The sequence below is a fragment of the Electrona antarctica genome, assembly GCF_951216825.1.
Source record: "Electrona antarctica genome assembly, chromosome: 5".
Classification (NCBI taxonomy): Eukaryota; Metazoa; Chordata; class Actinopteri; order Myctophiformes; family Myctophidae; genus Electrona; species Electrona antarctica.
The window spans coordinates 24,393,231-24,403,540 of NC_136810.1; positions in this window are offsets into that span (position 1 = coordinate 24,393,231).

Below are 10,310 nucleotides of genomic sequence, written 5' to 3' on the forward strand. Positions count from 1 at the left end.
AACATTAAAATTGTTCAACTAGCCGAGCTACATCAACACGTTGTGAGCTAGTAGATTTGAATTATTCAAAAAATGTTTTTCAAAATAGTAAAAAAAAAAGGGATAAGGAGTTTAGCACTGACGAAAATAACGCCCATGGGGTGCCATGCATACCTAACGCATGCAGCGTACAAATGTAATGTCTATTTGTACACTCTCATCGTTATAGGCCTGTATTTTGATTGATTTGATACTTTATTAACAGTTTGCACAAAAAAAGCACAGAAAGCACATACAGTTCTATACAAAGGATGCTAAAGTAAGCCAAATAAAGCACTATGGTTTGTTTCCATTGGGGTCTATTTAAGGATAGTGTAGTCGACCGCATATGCAGCTAAATCCTGTATCAGAAGGCTATACAAATGGAACCGAAATGGACCCGTAACACAGTCCATTTGTGCTCTCCTTGGCTTGCAATGTCTCTCTAAACTCACCCATCTAAAGGAAAACAAGACAATCCTTTGGATATCAGGATCCACATGGGACTGGCGTGGCTCCAAATTTGGGCACGGTTTCAGCCAGATCCAAGCCCCATTGACCTCTTTACATAAAACGAGGACGGCGGCGGCCTACTTGGGGCCATGCATGTCAGGAACGATGCAAGTCAGGAACGCCAAGAACGATCCATTTATATTGGTTATACGCTTTTACGTCCTGGACAAAGTGACACACACACACACACACACACACACACACACACACACACACACACACACACACACACACACACACACACACACACACACACACACACACACACACACACACACACACACACACACACACACACACACACACACACACACACACACACACACACACACACACACACACACACACACAGAGATTACGTAAATTATGATATATAGATTAAAGATACATGTTTAAAATATGTGAACATATTTTTGTGGAGGTACTACGTTAGCCCACTGGCAGTGTGCTAAAGAACTTCAGCACTATTGGTCCAGTGGTTTGTGAGATTAGATCGGAAACACACACCTCAAAGACGGCTAGAATCGGGCAGAGTCATACATAAGTCAACCATAAACGACGTAGATGGGAGACCACAATAACCATAAATTCCTAGCCAAGAGCAGGTGAAGTGAGGTCACATCTGATATCAGTACCAGACATAAGGGGTCGGGGGTTAGTTAGGGGGTTGTAAGGGGGTGGGCTATAAACCTTAATTAGTGATACGAGTCATAACGCTGAAACGGGGGGCTAGCTAGACGATGATCTAAATTCTAAACAGAAGCTATGCAACCATAGCGTGATGCCTGCAACGTGAGCCATGTGATCAGGTTTCCTTGAGAAACATCTTTCCCCTCTGCAGCTGTCTGATTTGCCATGGCCGTGGTGTTTCTGACTCTGCTGTCCAAGAGAGACTGTCACATTGACTGTTAAAACAAGAACAGGAAGCTTTAGAGCGAGCATACCGTTTAGCTTGCTGTAAAGCGAGCAAAACTCTCCCCCGGGAAAAAGAAAATCTATTGTTTTGGTTGGACTACATGCTTTGGGATTGTGTTGTTTTTGGACAAAGAAGTAGAAAATCCAGTTTCAAACTTGAGGTCCTGTTTTAATACAGTGTCTCATTCGGTGCAGACTTGCATAGTAGCTTTTAGAGTTTCCATAACTGTCTCTGGTCCATGATCTCATGCCAAGATTTATGAGAATAGACAATTTGATATCAAACGCCACAACGTGGGATGGAAATAAATCAGCAACTTAAGCCTAGTTCAGAAAAGGGCAAAACCGCATAAATCCGCTGTGCCTAAAAATATCTGCAAGCTCACAACACATTGCGGATGCGACGGCATTGTGAGCTTGTCGTTCTGCTATTTTCAGTGCTCGACACGTCGTACGACGAAGCATAAATTAAACAATAGAACGTTGAGGGGACAAATCACAGATATTATTACCCCTAACATCTCCATACATCTCCACAGCGTGCTCATGATACCACACTTGGTCATTGTGTTTTACTCAAAACACTGACTGTTTCACGTCATAGAGCTTTAAAAGACATGAAAGTCTTACATGCCACACATCAGACTAATCCCTCAGTAATAAGTGTCATGGGCCCTGCCACAGACAGCTGCCTAGTATTTAGGTTATATTAACAGCTGTGAACTTTTAGCTTGCAGTGACTCATAAGATTTGATGACAGTCCAATAGAGGGTCCTCAGATCTTTTTTTTTCTTCCATTTTCTGTCCACGTATGGTATATATATATATATATATATATATATATATATATATATATATATATATATCCTGGAGATTAATCCTTGAGTATGAGCTCATGTGTTCTGTTCTCTTCGTGTGAGGTTGTGACTAACATGGCTGGAAAACATTATCATTTATAACTTATCTGACATGACATGTTTTTAACATCATTTCTTTTAAACACGTTGTATTTCCAATGAAAAATTATTAAAAATAATAGATCAACACCCAAATTAGAATGGCATGCTCTACACATGACAGCGCTGTAGTTGTGCTTACTAGTGTACTTCAAGGGGTCCCACAGGGACTTAATTGGTCCCCTCTTTTCTTTCCTCACCTCTGCGAAATCTCTTCGCTATCGATCTACAAGCTCACAACGTTTGTCACTGTCAAGTGTCAACCCAAGCCTTTGTGAGCTTGTAGATCTGCAGTTTTTGCTGAATGTTTGCATTAAGTTTGACTATTACGACATGCCCAGAAAGAGATGCTAAATGCTACAGCTACAGTATAGGGTTCAGTGGACTGTCTACTTTAATGAAATTACATTTAGCTGTTTTCCCTGAGCTATACTTTCAGCCAATTCTTAGTCACAACTGCCAATGCTAATTTATAATATCTCCCATGTGCTGCACGCTCAAATCTATTGTCATCTTGAGGTCAGTCATTCGCCATTGTCCATCTCTCACGCACGCACGCACGCACGCACGCACGCACGCACGCACGCACGCAGAGTGAAATACCTCTCTCTCAGTACGTCAGGGTCAACAGGTGATGTTTAGATATCTCAGCGCTCAGGGGGAAATTAGTTTGCTCTGTGCACTTCCTGCTTGATGGCCTTGTGCCCACAGATGACATCCACCCCCTTTACAAGAACACACACACACACACACACACACACACACACACACACACACACACACACACACACACACACACACACACACACACACACACACACACACACACACACACACACACACCCTTACCTTAAGCCTCCTGCTCTCCTGTTCTATTAGTTTGCTTAAGAGGGTTATTAAGGGTCAGTTTTCATGCTTGTGCTTTCAAACCAAACAGAACCAAACCAATCAACCAGGTTAGAGGTTGCAGCGCAGTCTGCCATTCAGTAGATGGTGAATAGATATGTTCTCTTTTACATTCGTGCATAAGCACTACGTTGAATTTCCTTGGCAGAATTATTTTAATTCTCTTTTTTTCATGTTTCTCCCCAGTGATACTCATTGCCAGTTTCCCCCAAGTGTGTATAGTCTGTGTCACTGCCAATCCTGCACAGTTCCGCTCCCTGCTGAGCAGCAGGCCCCCCGACCAGTGACAGAGAACGACTTTCCACTCTGCCAAACGTGGCCAACTGTGTTGGTTGGAGGGAGCGCCCAGCCAAGCCGGGGGAGGCACCACGGAAAGATTTGAACCCCAGTCTCCACGGTGGTGGACAGGAACTTTATTATATCCCTGTGCCACAGGGATGCCCTACTACTCGACTAGAATTCATATCGTTGCTGTCTGGCTGAAACCTCTTATCTCCACTTTGTTTTTATTACATTAATCCCCTACTGCTTACATGCTACAGTGTCACCCAAAACTATCAAAATCTACAATCTCAAGCTTGACGTTTGAATTTATTTGAAAAGTAATAAAACCACATGTACGGTTACAGCAGTATGGGGATAACACAATAAAGTCCTGAGACTTATCTCTATTGGGGTTCACTCACAGTTAACAGTTAATAAGTTAAAAATACAAAACAAAACACATGACAGTATATACAGTACATACATCAAAACAAGCACTCCTTATCTTTCCCTAGACAAATAATGACCCTCTATAGGGGAACCTTTTCTAATTAGATGAATGTCAATCTGCTGTTTTTGCTACTTTTGAATTTGAATCCTGAAATGTAAAAGTTTTGGACATATGAGGTATATGGAAATATACAACAACAACAACAACAACGGAACTCAACTGTTTGGAAGAAGGAGGGCAATAAGTGGATGGTGTGATGAATCCCTGGTGGGCCAATAAGTGGATGGTGTGATGAATCCCTGGTGGGCCAATAAGTGGATGGTGTGATGAATCCCTGGTGGGCCACAATCAAGCCAACTGCTGAACTATTTGTGAACTGCACCCGAAATAACAGCGGAGTCACATGATGGGGAAGTGGATAATGCTGCACAATGAAAGGCTAGCATGAATCAAGGACTGTCTAAAGAGGATGAGACGCGAAGACAACATGGCGTCGTACGGGCGACGCCATGTTGCTCCATGGTGTTCCATGGAAGGAAAGAAACATGCGCAATGGGCTATATGCAGCCAACACTTCCGCGTTCAGCTTCCTTGGTCTCAACTGCGCATGTTTCTTTCCTTCCAGGGAGCACCATGGAGCAACATGGCGTCGCCCGTACGGTCTTCGCGTCCCGTCCTCTTTAGACAGTCCTTGGCATGAATCCGTCCCCTCAGCCATTAACCCTTAGACAGATTACTACTGGAAAACACGTGGAGTTTTGCATTAGTCTTTTCTGCCCTGTACGTGATTTTCCGTAGTTCTCTTTTTTTATTAATACCAATATATTAATTCGGTCCGCACCTCTGTATATAGTATTGAGCATAAATATCAACTACATTTCCCAGAATTCCCGTGTCACGTGACACACGTGTATGCTTTCCTATTGGAAACTGACGCCCAGCCCCCAGTGAACAGGGGGGTTGGTTGACTCCTCCGAGGTGGGCACTGGAGGAAGAGTTTTTCAGCCAGGTTTGCAGTCGCCGCAAAAAAAACAATCTGAAAAATGATCCATCCGTGTCCAGTGGCATTCTCCAGTCCCAGACCGTTGGCCGGGCTGCAACATCCACCCTCGCGGATTACACATGTGCAATGTTTTTTCTTCTCCCCACCGGAGTTACCACCAAGGCTGATGCCTTCGCTAAAAGATAATTTTATTGTATTCGAAAATGCCCTAATATGACATGTCTAGTAAGACGATCCCTATATTTGGCCCGAGCCGACCTAGTGCTGATATCAGATAGATGTGGTAGAACCATATATGGATAGATCTAACTGGTTTAGTCATCGTGACATGCATAGTCGGAGAATATATAACAAGGGTCGGTACTATAGGTGATCGACGTAGCTAACAAAAACATCTGATCAAATGAATGTATTGTACTGTGTCTTTGTGGGCCGAATCGTGGCATCGTGGCATACAAATAGATGTTTGTATAATTAGTATCACGATAAAATAATATGGCGACGTTAGAATGACACCACCAATGAGTGATCGCGTGTAATGTAGCTGCCCAGCGTATATCCAGCACCATCACGTCACCACATTCCACTGGCTGTTGGCTAGTAGTAGTTGCTAACAAACACTGCACAAATGGTACTGGCTATTGGCCGGGACACAAGCCCGGGCAATAGCCAGTACCAATGTTGCTGGATGATTGCGACGCAATGGTGCTGGATATACCCTGGGCAGCTAGCTACATTACCACCGATCACTCATTGGTGTTTCATTCTAACGTTGCCATATTATTTTATCGTGATACTACTTATACAAGCATCTATTTGTATTTGTCATGCCACGACTCGGCCCACAAAGACACTGCACAATAAAATCATTGATCGCCAGCAGCCGGGTAAAACGCCATGTAATAGTAGCGTGCACTGACTACAGCTAAAATGTTTATTTCTTTTTATATATTTAGAACTGGCATCAGATGAGGAGGAGGAGGAGGAGGATGAAGAGTCAAGACTGCGATGGCGTTCTCCGACACTGAACCGGATTCATTCATTCATTCATTTCAGGGGGGGCAGTTTTTGGGTGTTTTTTTTATTTAGCCTACTCACACATAACCTGACTCCGCCAGATGGGGCAGCAGAGAGTACACTGGGTTCCCCCCTCCTGCTCCCATCTGGGAACTCTCAGGCAGACTTGATGCCCGGCCACAAAACGGCCTGGCCAATCAGCAGCAGCTAGAAGCGAAGTTGCTCACAAAACGGCCTGGCCAATCAGCAGCAGCTAGTAGAAGCTAGAAGCTGCTGCTAGAAGTTGCTAGAAGCTGCTGCTGATTGGCCAGGCCGTTTTGTGGCCGGGCATCAAGTCTGCCTGAGAGTTCCCAGATGGGAGCAGGAGGGGGGAACACAGTGTACACTCTGCTGCCCCATATGGCGGAGTCAGGTTAACTCACACACACACACCGTCAAGGACTGGGTTTGGGGACATTTGGGAGGAGTAGCTCTGATCCATAGCTCTAAATGCGCATTTAGAGCTATGGATCAGAGCTAGGGGAGGAGTAACTGTTTTGTATGTAGGCCTATTTATTTTCTGTAATATTTATCATTTTATTATGTTAGTAGTCGTAAAAAATAAAAGACGCTTTTACAATGAGTTAGACCTGTCATGACTATTTTGTTCACTATTGTGAGGTTTATTGTATATGACTAAGCAAGTTTCAACTGTGATTTACTCTGTAACGGTAGATGGTAATAACTCAATTTCTTTTTTATAATACAGTATACATTCAAGTCTATATTTTGATACATATCATGGGCACCAAGTCATATCAAAACAATGTCCTTGGATGTGTTTTTTATCAAAACTGTTTCTTCATAACAGGTTTTTGAGATACATGCATGAATAGACAAGGTACTGGTAAGACTATGTAAACATGGTATATATCAAAATGTGCGTTAGAATGTCTAATTTTACCCCAAAAAAGAATTGAGTTTATATGATTTTCCAATTTCAGAGCTATGGGGACTTTTAGCTGGATAGGTCAGATTGATCATGACTGACCATGCTATTTATAGATGGCAAAATATCTACAGTGGTACATGTGAGAAACTTTTTATTTTATTTTAATTGAACTAGACAACTCACCCTTTAAAATGAGATATTGCATGGCTATGTATGCCCAGCAGAAAAAAAGTTATTTAGAAAATAAAACTTCAACCGGGCATAACTTTTTTTGGTTGTCCTAGAAACAGAAACAGTGTAAATGCAGGCTCTTTTAAATGGCTTCCAACACAAGAACTAAACATTTTATCAACTCAGTTCATTTTTTTCCTGGAAGCAGACAAGTCAAGCTTTCTCTGAAGGTCTTTCGTTGTCACACATTCACAACAGAGAATTTTCAATAAATCATTCAAAAACGCCATTCTGCCATAGAGAAGTCTACAAACTATATAGAAATCCTTGAAACTCTCAAAGAGTTAAGGATCGCCCTGCATGGCAGACACACTCAAGACAGGGAGAAACCATGAATGAACAGAGCTGAGCTCCTACCACTTAACTTAGCAGACACTGGTCCATTTGCACTATACCGGTTCTCAACCTGTGGGCCGGGGGTTTATTGTCTCCACAAGGCCGAAGCCCTGCATGGGGAGAGAGTATGTTTTGCACTCCGTCCGTGTGTCCATGTGTCTGTCCATCCGTCCGTGTCTCCTCTCCAGCGCCGTTTCCCATATTATCTCCCGATTGGCTAAGATTGCCTTCCAAAGCTTGCAGGATTGGTCCGTTTTGGAACAAAATGCCAGTATGCCACAAATCATGAACACAGCGTGCGATTTCCGTGAAATTATAAACGCGCATTCCCACTAGGTCGAGGACAAAATGGCACTTAACATTTATAGGTGGCCCTATAACAGGCCAATTCATGTTTTCACCTATAACTGCACCCACCTGTGTACAACTTTGTATGTGCTCTCCCTATAGGCCAAGGAAAAATGCCCTGCAATTTTTAGTTCTGCCTGTTATAGCGCCACCATGAGGCCGATTTTTGCCAAACACATTTGTTTATATGACTCGCACAGATTTTATCACGCAAATCGGTATAGTCGTGATAAACACAGATCGGTTTGCTTTTTCATATTCCATCCTACTTGGCTACGATTGACATCTAAAGTTTGCATGACTGACCCGTTTAGAACAAAATGGCTCAAATCATGAACACAGCGTGTGATTTCCGTGAAATGCCACTTAACATTTTTCAAATGAGCCTCATGGTGGCGCTATAACAAAAATATATATTTTGTCCAAACATCACAAACACTCCTATCATCCTGGTGGAGACCTGTGCACTGAGGGGCACTTTTTGTAGTTGCAAGTGAAATTTTTCCCCCAAATAATAATTTGGCAAAACACTTTTTAATAATAATATAACATTAACATAAACTAAATTATACTTCGTTAGTTCCTCGGATCCAAGGTGGAACACAGTTGATTGTTGGTTTAATAATTGAAATAAACATGCCCTGAAAATGCTCATGCTGCAATGGGAGATACATTGTTGAAGCTCTTGCAGGTGTTATTTTAATATAGGCCCACACATCTGAATACTTACAGTAACATAGCATGTGGTCAGATGGGTGGGCCGCGAATGCTTGAAATGTGGGCCCTGATCCAGAAAAGGTTGACACTGCTTTATACTGTAGGCCTGGGGTTCTCAACTTGTGGGTCGCGACCCCCCTTGGGGGTCACCAAATTATTTTGGGGGGTCCCCAAAACTTAAAAAAAAAAAAAAGAAAACCCTTTTTTTTTGCAACTGAATGGAGACACGAGATGGCCAAAGAATTTCCGGGGGTCCCAGGCCAAAAACGTTGAGAACCCCTGCTGTAGGGCAGGCCTACATGTACTTGAGTCCTGCAGTAAACATGTGCATTTCCAGCAGTCCTGCATTAACCACTTATTCCTATTCAGTATACATAGTGATCTAGATCTACAAACTTACATGATTTGTAGATGTTGCTTTTGCACTTTTTGAACATTTTAAATGAACCATTTTGAAAATAGGCATGCCTTGTGGTTAATTGTTCAAATTTGAGTTGTTTTTAGCACTGTGGGCCAAAGCAAAATTCTTTAGAGGGACCTTGCACTTGGCATTTGTTGTAAAGACGAGGAAGTTGGTACAATACAATGCTTGCACAAGTAAAAGTTGAAGGGGAACAAAAACGTTGTCACAATGCACGCATCCTGAAGACAAGAACAGAGATTGCCAGAATATGGTGTAATGTGACATCCTGTGATGATCAGATAGCAATAACCTTACAAAGTCACACAGCACAGGAATGTCATATAGCCGCATCAACCACCAGCAAGGACAGCTAGATGACAGATGATTATATCGAGTGGGCAGGTAACCGATTCTGTTGTTTCAATATTTCAATATGTAGGCCTGCTATGCTGTATTGATATTAACAGTATATCCTTGTATTTTTACGTTTGAAAGCTACGTTTCAATAAACTGTAAACATATTTCTTTTAAAGACATCCTAGCATAAAGCAGTTGTCAAAATGTGCATAATATATTATGTATCTTTCTTTTTTACAGTTCTGTCATAACCAGAAAATGGCTGCTGTGATCTATTCCGTTATTGTGGCCTTGCTTATGAACGCTTGCATTTACCAATGCCGTGTTGGCACTAAAGGTGTGACACACACTTTGTACACTTTCACACTTTTGAAGGACAACTTTTTCAACCACGGTTCTTGTTATTAGAGAAAGTAAAAGATGAGTGTTATATATTTTTCATGTGCTGCTTTCTTTCGTTTTGACAGGGGGGAACAAGTGGCTAAATATGTATTTTTTTACGACATTTTACGGCGATTTCTTTATTATTATTTACTATTGTCTACTAGACCCCAGGAAATTACATCTGGCCACAAAAGAGGAGTCTGATGTGACAAACTGACGATTGCATGCATGTCAGACCTCCTGTTAATCAGACCTGTGGTTACAAACATAGATATAAAAAATGTAGATGCCTCATTGGCCGCTACAGTTCATTGGAGCCATGTGTGTTGAAGGAGGGGCGGAAGAATTTACACTGGGAGAGGAAGTACGCCGGAAGTGTGGAAGGCACGTTACGTCACGCTGCCGCTCAAGTGATTACTGGCCAATCACGGCGCATCTTTTCCGGGACTTATAGACCTGAACATGCACTCTATGACGCACGCTCATGCTTCTGCGGGGCTTCGCAAGGAATCTCGGGAAAGTTTTGCCCTCCCTTGAGCACATACGCTCCAGAGGCTACG